The sequence below is a fragment of the Oryctolagus cuniculus genome, chromosome X (genome assembly GCF_051225735.1).
Source record: "Oryctolagus cuniculus isolate XC-2025 breed Fujian yellow rabbit chromosome X, ASM5122573v1, whole genome shotgun sequence".
NCBI lineage: Eukaryota > Metazoa > Chordata > Mammalia > Lagomorpha > Leporidae > Oryctolagus > Oryctolagus cuniculus.
This window is the reverse complement of record NC_142888.1, coordinates 112,818,399-112,829,703: the sequence shown is the minus strand read 5'-3', so window position 1 is coordinate 112,829,703 and position 11,305 is coordinate 112,818,399.

Genomic DNA, 11,305 nt, shown 5'->3' with positions numbered 1-11,305 from the left:
TTTTTAACTTTTATTTAGTAGACATAAATTTCCAAAGTACAGTTTATGGATTACAATGGCTTTCCCCCCCTTAACTTCCCACCCACCCACAACCCTCCCATTTCCCGCTCCCTCTCCCATTCCATTCATATCAAGATTCATTTTCGATTATCTTTATATACAGAAGATCAATTTAGTATATATTAAGTAAAGATTTCATCAGTTTGCCCCCACACAGAACACAAATTGACAAATACAAAAAAAAAATAGAGTGGACCTTGTGTTCTCCTTTGCTACAGATTGGAGGAACTCATGCTACCAAAGATTATGCAAAACAAACTTTTCAAATGTGTTTTGGGTCTCCATATGTCACCAAATACATGCACTAAAGATCACAAAATACATACTATACTATACAACTGCATTTTGATGTGTTAGGCTTCAGCAGTCAGCATTGGGTAACACAGTAGGTTTCAAGTCTTTTTCTATCAGAAATGAGCCAGCATCACTTGGAAGTTTCATGAAGAATTCCTTTTGTTAAGTAATGTCACTGTCATCTAATATTGAACATAGTTTGTTGAGGAGCAGAAGATAATGGAAAATTAGTCTGTTCTGATATAATGTATATCCAGGGTACTTGCTCTTCACATGCCAGTAAACACTAACACTGACAGAGCATGGAACCCCCACCATACACCTGCACCTCTGAGGCAGTTTCTCAGTGGTCAGTATCATAGAAATCTGAAATGCTGTTGCATGTAGGGAGACTCTCCTAACAGTCACAACAAATTCAGAACATGCTTCAATACTGAATAAAATAACAACCACATACGATTGGACACAGGTCCTTGAGGAGAAAATTACTGGAATGATACTGGGAGAAAATGAATGCAGATTTGAGTAATTCAGTCTCAAGTGGCAAGTATGTATCTGGAATTTGATGGGCAGTGGACAACTAAACAAAGCGTCTCTATTCCAGTTTTAGACAAGGTTTAAAGCCTGGGGCTCCTCCTGGTAAATTAGGAATGGTCAGACTGATGAGTATCCCACTCTCTAAAACCTATATTCCTGGGGTCAGTGCTCAGGCATAGTATGCTAAGCCTCTGCATACGGCGGTGGCATTCCATTTGGGCGCCGGTTCATGTCCCGGCTGCTCGTGTTCCAATCCAGCTCCAAACACATTACACAGTGCAACTGAGGTGGGTTTAGAAAACGGCAAGGTTCAATCAATGTAAGACTCATGAAATCATTAAACACGAGCTCATGCACACAATCAAATGAAAATCGAGTATCAACCAGAAGATTGCTCATTAGCAAACTCTCTGTCACATAAGTGTCAAGTTATGGTCACTGATTACAATAGTCAGGGTTTTGAACCAAGCAGCAATTCTTTTCCTTCAATCTAATTGTGCCCTTGAGTTTCCATTCAGTGTCATGTGATGGAAGCACAAGCACAACCAGAGTCACTGACTATTTCATTTATTTAGTTTTTTTTTTTTAAAAAAAAAAAACCTAAATGACTATTTCTTAAACCCCAATGACAGCACTTGACCTTATGGCACAGTAAGCACCTGTGAGTCACAGGGCAGGCAAAGCATAGTACAGGATGGGGGCTGGGTAGAATGTTCTGGAAATTAATGTGTAGATCCACTTGATTTTGGATCCCTCCAGTTCCAAATTTATACATAGAAACTGCTGAATAATTTTGTAGGATAACAATACATGAGAAGGAAGACTAGATCAAATATAATTAGATAACTACATATTAAATGCATATTTACAATTCTAAAATAAAATGGAAAACCATACAAGGTAACCTGCAAAGGGGATTCACTTTCAGTGAACGGAACAACAGTCCTTGTCAGTGGGAACTTCTTCACTTGTATTTTGAAAAAGCCCCTGGTTTTCATATTAGATGCGGAAAAACGTTACTGATAGAACTCAAGTGAATAATGCGATATTCTACACATAGTCATTGTGGGAAAATAAAATTGCACTTGATACCAAATGATCAGAAAATATACTCAGAGGTGTCACGTGACCAGCACTTCTGGGACTTTCTGTCATAAAACATCAAGAAACACTCAGGTTGTTGACTAATATGTGCTTTATTATGTTGAACTACTGCAAAGACTCTTTCATATTCAGTGGATCTATGAAATAAGATATACATAGACTAAAACCTTAGCAAAAATGTTCATAATAAAACAAAGGAAAAATAAATCACAACAGAAAGTTTTGTGGTCAGCCTCTTGAAACCAAGCACTGTCATGAAGCAAGCTGTACAATGGTACCTAGGGAAGATTATTACGCTGTTTGTTAAAGATAACGTAACACTTCTTAAAGCAAACCTTTTGAAAAGTTCCAGGACCCTCCTTAAATAGAATAAGCCGACACCAAACATAAATTTCGTGTGCAATAAAATCTCAAAGTGATTTTAAATGCAGCCTAGGGCAGAATGCTCAGAGCACCGACTGCCGTCAATATCAAGGGCTAAGCATACGGATGAAGTTCTCCAGTGATAAACCAAGACTGTGTACAAAACTCTTATTGATAAGGAAACTTATGGTTATGGATGAAGACCTAAACCAATATGTTCTATCAATCATGCATTATGTTATAAAAATAATGACACTCAGAGGGACATTAGTTACTTCCCTGTGTAAAATGAAGTTTTCACTAAAAGGTTTTTTTTGGTTTAAATATGTAATATATTATGTTATTATTGAATATGGAAAGGAATAACTTAGAGGTATTGATAACAGAGTTCCAGGCAGACACAGAGCATATTTTTGAAAAATATTCTTAAATCATCTATTACAATAGAATTCAGAAATATTGAAGTATTTTCAGTCTACACAAGCTCAAGCTATTTGCAGAAAAATTGTAAAGCAGTATTACCAGAGTTTCAACATCATACACTGAAAATTTTGACATCAATGTGATTTTAAAAATATATATATATATACATCAAAGTTACTCAGACTTCTAAGAGAATTTTGAATAAGATGAGCATGCAATAATACAAAATATGATCACAGAGTTTAAAGGCAAAAATTCAGTTGCACATATATATTTTTGCTATATGTAGTTTGAAACAAAATACAAAAAGAAATTAAATGCTATTCTACAAGAATACTCAGGGTATTGATGTCCCCACAAAAAAATACAAATTAGGATGGTCACGGTTTACCCATGAAAAGATTATTAATGACATACATAGATAACAGTGATAAATTCAAAATCAAAGAGAAAATAAATAAGGGACATCAATTTCATGATTCACATAGCAGGTTTTTTTATTATTTGTTTATTTGACAGATAGAGTTAGTGAGAGAGACAGAGAGAAAGATCTTCCTTCTGTTGGTTCACCACCCCCCCACCAAATGGCCACTACAGCTGGAACTACACTGATCTGAAGCCAGGAGCCAGGTGCTTCCTCCTGGTCTCCCATGTGGGTGCAGGGCCCAAGCACCTGGGCCATCCTCCGCTGCTTTCCCAGGCCACAGCAGAGAGGTGGGCTGGAAGAGGAGCAACCTGGACTAGAACTCGGAGCCCATATGGGATGCCGGTGCCGCAGGTGGAAGATTAACCAAGTGAGCCACGGTGCCAGCCCCTCCCATTGCAGTTTGATTACCATAGGTAAAAATGATTAATATGGTATGAATATTAATAAACACACAGAATTATATGTGCATCTTTTCAAAGAATATGCCTTCTGTATATAGCACACAGAAGAATGGTAATGGCGAGGAACTAAATGAAAAAATATTATGGTTGTTACTAGAATAATGTAAAAGATGATACAACATGTTAATCTAAATAATAGATTTCAAGGCAATGATTAAAGTTGAATAACATAAAACAAAGGAAATGTAAAATTAATATGTGCCTATATAAAGTAATGATCCTGCTTGTACATGGTTTTAAGGAGCTATGTAAAATAAAGTTGCTATAGCAATTGACAGAAAGGAGTTACTCAATGAGATCACAATGATAGTGCCTACCAATAAACTAAGTTACACCTGGTTTGGCATAAACCGGTTAACTAATGATATACCTAGGTGATGTGATAATAATTCAAAGACAAAGCAAAATTTGAAAAGGATGTAGTCATTATAGTATTTATTTTAATTATCTTTTTTAAAAAGTATTTTATTCATTTGAAGGTCAGAGTGAAAGAGAAAGAGAGTGTGTGTTTCAATTTCTTGGTTCATTCTCCAAATGACCACAAAATCCTATACTGAATCTGGCTGAAGTCAGGTGCCTGGAACTCTTTCTGTTCTCCCACATGGATGGCAGTGTCCCAAATACTTGGACGATCTTATGAGGGAGGAAGATAGATTGGAAGTGGAGCACCAAAGACTCAACCTGAGCTCACAGGGGATGCTGGCACTACATAGTGCAGCTTAATCTTCTGCCCCATAATACTAATTTGGCATAATTACTTATAAAGTGAGAAGCACAAATATGGGTTTCCAGCAAAAAAAAAAAAAAAAGAGTAAGAGTCCATGGAATTTTCACTTAAAGAGAATATAAAGGAGCCCACACTGTGGCTCAATGGGTTAAAGCCCTGGCCTGCAGTTCTGACATCCCTTATGGGTGCTGGTTCAAGACCCAGCTGCTCCACTTCAAATCCCGCTCTCCGCTTGTGCACCAAGAAAGCAGCAGCAGATTGCACAAGTCCTTGGACCTCAGCATCCACGTGGGAGACCAGGAAGCAGCTCTTGGTTCCTGGCTTCAGATGGGCCCAGCTCTGATCGTTACGGTCATTTGAGGAGTCCACTGAAACTTTAAAGTCACTTTATCAAAAGCATGAGGGAATAATCTCAATGTTATCATGATGACCATGTAATATTAACTACACAACTGCAGCCAGTTTGGGCTGGTAACAGCAACTAAGGGACAAACCACAAGAAAGAAGAGATCAGTGAGAACTCACTTCCAAGTCACACAAGGAAAATATTTTTTCCATTCACCGATATTTACAGGACATGGCCAATATATAAATTAAGCAAATTCACAAGACTGAAATACTAACACACTCCACATTATTGTACTGCAGACTCGATCTGAAAATAGGATTCCTGGATGTTTAATTCCCTTCTGCGACATAAAACAAACTCTGGTCACACCCACCACTAGTTTCATTATTGGGTACTGGCAATGAGCATCAAATAGTTCACGTAAAACGTAGAAAATGCATCTGAAGCACAGTGAGTATGAAACAAACAGATGGAGCACGGCTGGAAATCTGTCAGTGGTGACGGAAGGCCGCTCAGGGTGAGGGGTGAACGAGCCCACAGCCCACCAGCCCCCTTCCCCTGCACGTTCCCGTTGAAATGATCAGACTGCACTGCTCCGGAGAGCAAGAAGGCTGCCCCCAAACTTGAACCAAGGAACTTGGGTGACTGCACAGTGAATTCCGACACAGAAACGCAAACTTCTTCCAAAGGCTGTTGATGACTTAGAAGATCACCGCCCCGACACTCTGTGTGCTGACTTTGCTCTTGGGTCTCGGAAGAAAGCTCACAAATCGGCCGACACACACACACGTTCCTTTCACCCATCTGCCCCACTGAACAGAAGAGCCGTCAGGTCCCCTTGGCCAACGGCCACAGTGCCCTTCTGGGTCAGGGGGACTCGGCCGTTGCAGCATCCCTGGGCTCACGGTCAGTTCCCCATTCGGCAAAACATCAACATCACGGCTGGGAGACGGAAAACGAACGTCCGCACAAACACAATGATCCTAAGACCCGTCGGGTCGAGACCCGAAGCACAGTGCTGCCCGCGACGCGGCTAAGGACCCCTCCGGCCGGATCGCAGCAACGTCCTGGACGCATCCCTCACGGAAGTGAGGACACACGACGTGCGTGGTGCAGTCAGCTTCACAAGGAAACCCCAGGCAGGAGTTACAGGTAATTATACTTACACCTCCGTGATCTCCGGACAGAGGCGCCGCCATGTTCCCGCGTCACCCTGGATAACGGCTACGGGAGCCGAGCTGGTCCATCCCGGCTCAGCAGCCCGGTCATGTGGCAGGTTCCTTTGACAGTCAGGGTGTGGACCCACCTTTACGCAAGGTTTTGGGTGATCTGAAATGACTGTCAGGCAGTCTGGCCCTTCTCTCCAGCCTTGCATGTGGTCTCTCACCCAAACTTCAAATGTCGGCTAAGTGAGTGGTTTCAGCTCATATCCGCTATTGTTTAACATACCCTGCCCACCCCCTGTGTCCAGTCTAACCCTGAGGTCTTGCTACACACCATAGCCTCACTTTCATGATTTCCTGTTTCAGAATCTACCACACCCAGTTTATTAGACTCAGCCCACTCCTGTCCTCCTGCAGAATGCCTTCCAAACTTTCCTCCTCTTGCAACTGCAATAGGTGGGAGATTGTCCTTGCCTTTAGGTGGACACCTGGAGAGGCATGAGAACTGGGTGCAGAAGATGTGGTCCCTGCAGCATGTGGTCCCGTAGCCCTGTGCCGGGCGTGGTGTGATGGACCCAGGGATGAGCTTGGAATCTTGACCATTACGGTGAAGCTCCACATTTGTTCTGAGGAGTATGAGAGCTCACAGCCACACTGCCTGCAACTAAACATCTCATTTATGTGAATGTTCACTGTCATAACTGACCAGTCTTTGCCTAGCAATTGAAGAAGTGAGTACAGATATTCTTGGAGCTAACTTCTGATTGGAACTGAAGATCAAAATTGTTGCTCTGTCTGCTGGTGAGATTTTACAGATGTTGTTGTTGTAGGCTAATGGAGGGCTGTGCATGATCCAGAGAGGTCCTCTGAGGCCTAGTGATCTGAGTGTCCCACACAGTCAATACATGTGCAGGTGGCACACAGGCATGGCCCAAATTGCTCCCTCTCAAGCCCTCCCCTCACCCTATCCATCACTAATCCATGGGATGCCAATGTATGTGGTAGGTGCTATGATTTTGGAGTCATTTCCATGAGTGTGTTTCAAAGGTTCTGAGGGCCAATTGGAGTCATGACTGCTGATTTGCTACTTCAGCAGGCATGTTTGGGACTCAGAGGATGATTGTGATACACAGAGACAAAGACCTTGACCTCTGATTCCCTGCCCTGTCCCCAAGATCATTCCTCCAAGGAAACTTACATGATCTGAGAAATAAAACATCCTGAACTACCAGGTTATATAGCATATTTATGGGCCATTGCCACACCAATCTACCTGAAGAAGGCCATCGTATTTTGTAATGGTGAGAAGGTAAGGGGTAGTCATTTGCTCACACTCTCACCGAGAAGCTCTTTATGGAAGTGAATAGGAGCACAGGTTTCAGATACTGACCTTGTCAGTCTCAATCCCATCTCTGGGAAAAGCTCAGGCAAGTCCTGTATTCTTTCTTTTGAACCCAAAATGGAGAACTACAATGCAGCTCAAGGCCTTGGCACTGTGTCATATTCAAAGAAAATTCAGCTCCAGGCCTTTGTGAGTGAGACCTGGCCATATATCAGAAGGGAAGGCAATTTTAGAACCACTGAGATGACATATATCCAGGAGGAATTCCACTGGGATATGCACTGGGCACAGGTACCTGGTAGCACATTACACAGCTCAGAAGTGGTGGCTGTGCCTGATGACTAAGAGTGATTCAGAATGAAGGGGGTCCAGTAAATCCCCTGAGGGCAAAGGGATCCACCACCATCTCCCCCTAGGAGTCCGAAGTAACCAAATTGCAATTGGATTTCTTGACAGACACTGGAGCCACATCATCAGTTCATTGAATAAATGAACCAAAGAACGTTTGATCATTACTGGAGTCTCAGGAATGTCATTGATGAATTCTTTGACTAAACTGTTAATTTGGAGCTATCCATTTAAAGCACAGCTTTTGATACATGTCCTGTCCTCTTGTTGGAGTGTGCCTACTTAGCTACATTAAAAAATCAAGGTACTCATTACTACAGGAATTTCACTGGCTCACTGTCAAGTCCCAAGAGATCTGTTTGTTTGAATGGGAAAACTCAGAGTCTAAGAACTAGCAACTTGACTGTTTGGAAATTGTTGACACAAGGAATCAAACACTCCTCTACCCTATTCTGGAATGTGCTTGTTAGAAACAAAGGGGAATTCCAGGTGTAAAGAGCACTCTTTAAATATGCTGATGATCTCTTCATAACTAATAACAATATATTGATGACCTCTTGATACCTAGTACCAACAATGGCTGCTTTAAATCTCTAACCTTGATGAGGAAATCCAAAATTTCCCAATGCCTTGATAAAGTGCTGTGTTTTGAAGTAACCCAAGGGCAAAGAAATCTGCTTCCTGATAGAACGAATTTGCCTGAGTTGATGTCCCCACCACTAAGAAACAGCTTTGCAGGTTCCTGGGGATGGCTGGCTTTTGTCTCACTTGAATGCTTAGTTTTGGATTGATTACAAAACCTTTGTATGGAAACGTGAAAGGAATTGGAATCGAAAATTTGGTGTGAAATGAAAAATCCCAGTAGACCTCTGAGAATATGAAGAAGCAGTTACTGATAACATCCACACTGGATTTGACAAACCTGAGGTGGTCGTTTGACTTCTCCAAGCATGAGAAGAGAGGACTAGCACTCAGAGAGTTGATTCAAAATCTGGGGAAGACAAATGCCCAGTAGTATACTCTCATACACTACTGGCATTTTCCCCTAACCTTGGACAACTTGCTGAGTAGTGGTAGCAATCAGTTCTGATATGGTATGGAAAGCAGAGAAATTCAATATTGGGCAGCCCATCACCATGCGTGCAGCCTACTGTGAGCTGCCACTTCTAGAACAGAAGGAAATTACTGTCTAACTTCTCATCTCTTGGGAGAGAACACTGAGACATCCAGATACTCTGCTCCCACAGCCCTCTTAAGAACTTATGCATGATTGCTTACAGATTATTGAACAATTGGATTTCCTCAGGCCACAGATAATCAATGTCCCCTAAGAGACTCCAGATCTTGATCTCTGCATAGGTGGAAGCAGCTTTATAGAGAAAGGAAATTGGAGGACTATATATACAGCATAACTCTCCGGAATTTTAAAGCATAAGCATTGCAACCATGTGCCTTGGCTTAGAAGGTTGAATTCATACCACTCAGCTGTGTCCTAAACTTAGGAATATGTAAGAGAGTGAATAGTTGCATCGATTCCAAAAATGATTTTTTCTTTTTCTTTTTATTTAGTAAATATAAATTTCCAAAGTACAGTTTATGGATTGCAATGGCTTCCCCCCCCCATAATTTCCCTCCCACTCGCACCCCTCCCATCTCCCACTCCCTCTCCCATGCCATAAACAAGAGTGTCAAATTGTTAAGAATGATTTTTTTCTATATTGCATGCTTATGGGATATTTTGAAGGAAAGAGGAAGGTTGACTTCAGAAAGAAAGAAAGAAAGCATGCTCAGGAAATTCTGCAGTTGCTAGAGGTAATGCATGGAAAAGTGAGGCAGCCATTCTGCACTGTCTTGGACATGACAACCAGGCTGCATACATTCCTGAGGAAATAACAGAGGTGACCATGCAGAAAAGCTCTTTACAAATTTCATTCATTTCCAATGTAGGCTTGATTCAGTTCAAACAATACTATGCCCCAACATACCTGGAATGATCCCAGGAATGCAGTGTGGATCGCACAGACTTGAATCTTGACAGCTGATAAGTAAATGGCCAATCAAGGAGGGAGGCGCCTTTCTCCGAAGGGAGGAAGGAACCTCCACTGTGATACGGCCTTGACTAAACAAGTTCAGAGTTGGTGAATTCAAGGGGCTTCCATAGCCTAGATAGCTCATGGCAAGAGCCTCGGGTGATTGCTGATGTCATGAATAAGAGTGCCAATAGTTAAACCAACAACGGGAGTCACTGGGTACATTCTCCCCACGTAGGATCTCTGTCCTTAATGTGTTTTACTATGAAACTTAAAAACAACACTACTAGTCGAACGATACCCTATAACTCGTGCGGTTGTGTGAGGGCAGCCTGTTGAAATCCTTGCTTAGTATATACTAAGTTGATCTTCTGTATATGAAGGTAATTGAAAATGAAACTCGATGAAGGGCAGAATGGGAGAGGGAGTGGGAGAGGGGAGGGCTGCGGGAGGGAGGAAGGTTGGGGGGGGAGCCACAACAATACAAAAGTTGCACTTTGTAAATTCACATTTCTTAAACAAAAAAAGAAAAAAAATAAAAAATGAGAAAAAAATAAGTATGTGGCCAAGAAATCATTTTGTTTCTCATATACCTGCTGAAGGACACAATTAAGCTCATACAGCAAAACACCCACTATGTAAACATGCAACTCTCTAAGAGATTCAAACATGCATAATTTGCCAAAATATGCCAAGAACTATATAGTCACACAAAACCGTGTGACTTATGCTGAAAACAATCCAAAGACAGCTCTGCAACTTTTCCAGCTGGAAATTCAAGCTAGGGAGGGGAAAATAAAAAGTAAATTGGTAAATGTACTTCAATGTAGTGTCATGGGCTAAAGAAAGTTCAAATACGTGGTAGTGACCCAAGACGTACGCAACCAACTGGAAATTCACTGTGAAATTCTGAATGCATCCTAGAGATCCCAGTCAAAATGGATGAGAAAAATAACCCACATCCCTGTAGAAAATAATAGGTACAATTATCCAGGAACCCAATTTCACCCGGGGTAAAGTTGTTTTAGTTTTACTGCTTAGGAACTTAGTCACCCCTCCAAGCAGGCTCCAGTTGAGATCATATGAGTTATGTTTTATGGGAGACTTTTCCTCTGATCCTGGCATTCAGGCAACCAAATTGATTTAGAATGAAAGAGATGAAACATTGTTCAATTTGTACAATATCTAGCATTAGTCTCTGAAGAATCATTCATGTTTTTCTAACTCTGCGATTTATTCTACAGATGTCTCACTCCATCATTTATAACCCATAGAATGGGTACACCACAAAATGAGGAAAGACTCAGTGTGAAGACCAACATCAATATTGAGGTTCTTACCAGATTGTTATCAGGTGTTGCTATAACTCACTCATCTGTTAAATCAGTGGTGTTCTGTTAAGAGTCGACTACACTCACACAAAGTGGGTACCAGACCCAACCACATGTTAATGAGGAAGGGAAAGGACTTTCCACAGATCAGTACTGCTGTGAGCTTGCACCCAAAAGAAAGTTGGAATTTAAGAAAATAAGAGGCAAGTGAACACAGAGGGAATCCAAGTCCCTTGATTCAAGCTGAGAAATAGTCAATGGTTTTTTTCTGCTGGCTTGGGACTGAAAGTTTAAAAATTAAAAAAAAATTAAACTGCTGTTCCAGAAAAAATCTCCTCAAGTAAAC